Source organism: Festucalex cinctus, chromosome 8 (genome assembly GCF_051991245.1).
Source record: "Festucalex cinctus isolate MCC-2025b chromosome 8, RoL_Fcin_1.0, whole genome shotgun sequence".
In the NCBI taxonomy this organism is placed as follows: Eukaryota; Metazoa; Chordata; class Actinopteri; order Syngnathiformes; family Syngnathidae; genus Festucalex; species Festucalex cinctus.
The window spans coordinates 19123275-19129117 of record NC_135418.1 but is presented as its reverse complement, the minus strand read 5'-3'; positions in this window follow the sequence as shown (position 1 = coordinate 19129117).

The following is a 5843-nucleotide window of genomic DNA, read 5'->3' as shown; positions in this document are numbered from 1 at the left end:
TGGTGGTGTTGGGACATTATTTTATCTGCTTCTAAAGACGTGGTACACTATGTTGATGAACAAGAGTAAACAATATACATTGTGCGAGTATTTTTAAATTACTACTTTTCTGTCTGTCAAATTATAATCACTTTGATTTATTTTTTACATTGTGTTGCTGGTGCTCCATCAATCCATCAAATGTATCTACCCTGTAAGAAACTATTGCTGCATTCACATTCGAGGATGGTCGGAAATCGGATTTTTTTTTAGTTCAAAACAGGATTCTTGAAGGTGAAACCAAATTTCAGCCATTTTCACAACCAGTTTGTTTCTTTTTCAAAAAGCCTTAGATTGATGAAAAATAGGAATGCTATGAAACTTGTTTTTATAATGGATGTTATGTTATGTTATGTGAAAAGTCCTAGTGTTTTTTGTTGGGGTTTTTTTTTTGTATATTTTTTGTTTGTTTGTTTGTTTGTTTGTTTTATTTCATTTGTTGTATACTGGTTCCTGATAGAATTTTGTAATGTTATAACAAATGCCATAATGTATATATTTGTTTTTCATATTGGTGTGTATATTTGAAACATTTGTGCAATTAAGAAAATAATAATAAAAAAAAGTTCTAACCAGGAAGTGTGTACGGGAACGCCCTCTTGAACTCGGAAATTCCGCTTGCGAAGTCGGAAGGAAAAAAAAGGACCCCGACTTCACCGGTGGACTACAATGTGACGTCACTCTGAATGGCAATTTACTCGAATATAAAACTAGATAGCTTTCTTCATTCATAAATATTCGACATAATTATAACTCCACGTAAGCAACGTACTTGACAGTACTGCCGCTATCTCCCTGCATGAAATTATAAGGTCCACTACTTTATGGAATGCTTATGAAATAAGATTAAAACAATGACTGAAGCAAATTTGCAAAAAGGTACGTTTTCTAGAGGTCAAAATGAGTTTTGAGGACCAAAATAAAAACTATCCGCCATTTTGGTTGTTTACGTTCGCCAAGAACGCTTTCAGGTCGGAACTGGGAAAACCCAACTCGGATATATCCGACTTCCTGCCATCCTCGAATGCAGCATATATCTCTCTTTTATTGACACTCATGCACAGTAATAATCTACTGTGGGGGGGGAAACGAACTAATAGGATTGAACATATACTAGAAATGGAAATTACATGTTTTTTTCTTAAGGCAGTTTTCCAAATATAGACAATATATTTTTGGATTAAATATATTTATATATTAAATAAGCACCTGTAGCCAGCGTGCAGTTAAAGTTGTGGCCACATGGTGGCGATCAAGCATACGTGCAATATCTAAATGCCTTGCGAGGGTGTTACTGATTGCGTCTGTGTCAGAAAACAGAATCCTGCATAAATTACACGATTACATCTCTCTTAGAAATTGCCTTTATAGTCCACTGGTTAGAGTGACAGAGCATTAACAAAATCCAATTTGTTCCACCTGGCAAAGTACGGTTCGACAAAAGTATGTCCAACAAACAACTGAGCTAACCAAAAGAGCACAAATCTGCTGCAAAAAGAATTCTTCCTCGTTTGTCCACCTTCTATATGCTTGAGAAATCTTGTTTGTTGCAGACTGATCGATTTCACTAAACATGAAATCAGATTCTCCTAAAAGGTTGAACAGGGCCTCGCCAGTGGCTGTATTTGTTCCATAATTAAAACATAACCCAGCAACAATAACGTATAATTAATTAATACAAGTCAGAGTGGAACAAAATGATCATAAATGTACTTCCTGCCTCCACCTTCACCTCCTCGGCCTCATCAACATGGAGGCTCTCTTCAATTATAGCCCCCTGGGGGCTACTGGTGAGCTGAGGGATCATTCATTTTCGTAATCACTATGAAATTGTGTAAACAAGTGGAAGTCATGTTTAATTTATTTCATTTCCATGTGCATGTTTGCGTGGTAAGTAGCAACTTGCGTTTTCAGGTGAATCCCATTAAGTGATAGACCGTATGATGAAAACAGGCTCACAATTTAATTATATAAAATGAGGGCTCAGTTAACATGATTGCGCCATCTGTGGCTCCTACGTGACTCGAGAATATTTGGATTGTTTATGTAATTGTTAAGGTGAAACGGTGGCGATATTGATTGGATGTCTGCCTCAAAGTCAGTTGGTTTTGGGTTTGAATTTTGGTTCATTGCTTCCTGTGTTTTTGTTCATTTTTTTTTCCTGGTGTGCTGGTTTCCTTCCACCTTTCAGAAACTTGCATTTAGATTCATTGAGGGCTCAAAATTTTCGATAATGTGAGAAATTGACAATTGACATGTCAACTGGTCTAGGACATATCCTGCATCTTGCTTAAATTCATAAACACAGCATCCCGATTAATATTACAATTGTGGAATAAGAGTTATGAAGCAAAATCCTGATCTGAATATATGACTGGATAGCGATATACATTTACAGTATTGAAATTGGAGAATATTTGAGACCGTACTTAACAGAAACAGCATGATTTATGATGTCTTAAATTTGTTAAACATAAACAAGAGGACTTCAGACATTTTACAACTATGTTTAATGATGTTTACAGGAGGAAACCTGTATATTTTTTTAATTTAAGAATTATGACTGTAATTCAACGAAAGATGCCTCTGCCAAATCTAATATTGGGGTACTATACCGTATAGTTTATACAGTAGTCTGCTCGTGAGATGGGAGGAGCAAGATGGCCTCCCTGTGACTTCAACAGCTTGCATGGGCATGTCTGGGCTATCGGCTATCCAGTCATGTATTCAGATCATTGTGGGGTGCAGCCATTTTTTTTTTTTAAATTCACTCACTCACACAAACACGCACACAAACAAACATGGTCTCCCAGGCGGGGAAGCGAACCCACGTCAACCGGAACCGAAGGCAAGTGACGGTTCTAACTCCTCCACCCAGAGCCCGGGGGCGGCCATTTTGCCACTTGCTGTCAACTGAAGATGACATCAGTTGCTCAGGGCTCAGGCAACAACCAATCACAGCTCACCTGTTTTCTGAAGCTGAGCTGTGATTGGTTGTTACCTGAGACCTAAGCAACATCAACGTCATCTTCAGTCAACAACGATGGGCAAAATGGCTGCCCCGTGACGGCTGGATTTTGCTGCTGAACTCATATTCCACTAATGCAATATTAACCAAAATACCATATTTATACTATTGGGGCTGCATAGAACATATTGAAAAAAAATGTTTTTGGGGGGTTGACTTACCCTTTAAACATTGTTTTTACAATTTTTGTCCTCATCTTCAACACACAAACTCCACAAACAAGTTCAAACTAATGATGAAGGTACTTTGCAAAGGGGCATCTTTTTGTTTAAAAAAGACAAAACAACAAAAACAAAACATTTTGGCACCCACGGTATCAGATGAGATGAATGCAGCACACATTTAAATGATGTATGCTAAAGGGCAGCCAAGGATTTTACTTTGATGCATTTTCATTAGAGAGAGAAAAAAAATCTGCCACTTTTACTTAAAAGTAGGAGCCTGGTAGTTGAAAAGCATCACGTCTCGCTTCAACGTAACCAACTTTCAAGGACTGAACATTTTACAGCCCACCCCCTAACCATTCCCCATCTGAAAGGTCGCATGCTTCTTGTTGTCATTTGGTTCTTGCTAATGATGTTCGACGTCACGTAAGCGTACGTCCAACAGACACAACCCACACCGGACTGGCACGTCGTTTCATTCCAGACGCATGTTTGGCTTCATCTCCTGGGAATCATTTGCGGCGGTTCCGGCCGAGCCACATGCACGTCACACCTGTGCACTGCGTACAACAACATGAGCGTATCACGACCAACTCGCACCAGGTTTCATTCGGAGTCTCATGTGTTTGGATTTATGACATTCCACGTTGTTCACATGCAACTACTTCACATTTTCAAAACCATTTCACAGATAATCTAATGCTGTCTGGATTTGGTTTCACAGGAGGGCTATCTTCCCCCACGGGCATAAAGAAAGTTAATGAATTTGTTCCACTGATCCATGGTGTGCCGCTAGAACTCGCTGTGGGCGCACATTTAAGTGAAAACTCATTGTCTGCCCCCGCGAAGCCTCTTTGCTTCAAGACCCTCAACAATGCACAAAGCTGCAAGAAAACAAGAGCTTAAGTTCAGTGGATGTTTCCTAGATATAATTCTCATGTGGAATGCTTGAAATCATTCACAGCAAAGTGCTACACATGCCACGCTTTAGCTAAATCCATCTGAACAAGACTTCTTCCCGAAGACGCTCTTCATCTTTTGAGATGACACTGCATGACTCTGTCCCAGTGAAATTTCTACTTTGGATGGAAACAGGCCCAAAATTAAAATACACACCAAAAAAAATCTATTTAATGACATTTGATCAAATGGACATTGGTTCTGAAATTAAAAACACCTGTCAGAATCTAACTTGAAACAATGAGGTGATTTGATTGGCCATGATTGAAATACCAACACTGAGTCTAACCCGGCTCTGTGCAGTAAGTTACGCTAAGCATGATTTTATGCCAGTCACTAAATAGAGCCACAAGTCTCTGATAATTTAGTGTTCACAAACCTGAATGGTTGTCGGTCCCTGGATGTGCCCTGTAAATCACTAGTGACCAATTTGGGGTGTAGTTCACCTTTTGCCTAAAGTTTCCAAGCTCTCTGCAACTTTGAACACGTTATAGAACGGGTAAATGAATGGTTATATGACTCTGAATGTAACGACAATACAGTATGACACCTTTTTTTTTTTTTTTTTTGTATGCTGCACTCTTAATTTACCTGAATGCTCATATAGTGTTCCTTGATCTTGTGTTGTTTTAACAAAAATGCCTGATTTGTATTAACTTGTTTCAATTCTAGGAAAAAAAAAATGTTTGCCTTCATTATCTGAAAAACTATTCATTACAGAGAGTGTGTGCATGTTTCACATTATTTCTCTTCTGATTGATGTTCAATGCAATAAAACAGCTCATTTTCCATTGATCTAATCAGATGTCTCTTCAAGGTAATTTATGTATTTATTAACTTGTTGCGATGAAACGTCATTCTGTAGCTAAAGTCGTTCAAGGGGCTTTTATTTCCCATAATGACACAGTACTTAGATGCAAAAGAGTTTGTTTGACCTCTTGACCTCAACAGTTTTACTAATGATTCATGAATACTAGAAGAAATAACATGCAAGCCACATAATGATGATAGGTTTAAGTCTCCAGACTATTTAAGAAATAATCAATATTTTCATCAATTATCACTTCCTGTACATGTACATTTTTTCATATGACCAAAGACTAGCTGCTTACACTGTGATGACCCACCATTGTTAAGCTGTTTTGCCCCTGCCCCACATCCTTACCAGGTGCTCCTACTTCCATTGCTACTTTAGTCAATGCCCCTCTTCCCCTTTCACCAACAATTGTAACGTTTATATGGGTTATAATTAATGTAGTCTAATACTGTGTGAATCACCATTGCATTATTATTGTTGAGGCTCAATGTGAATTATTAAATACATATATGCTGTTTCTTTAACATTCAGGGTGGCAACTGGACTGCTCTGTTTGTCACATTTACTAATTGTTTCATTTAAAAAAAAAAAAAAAAAATGCATGTGGCCCTTAGCAATAAGTTAACCCACCTCTGGTTTTATCTGTATTTTTACTGTGCATAATGTACAATCTAATGAGATCCGACACAAGAAGCCTTGGTTTATGAATCCACTAAAATATTACAAACGGCTCTGTGTGATCAAAGCAGTTATACTCAACCACAATAAAAAGTTGTTAATATTTTATTACTTTAATATGTGCTGGAATACCTCTGACAACGTCGCAGCTGAGAAA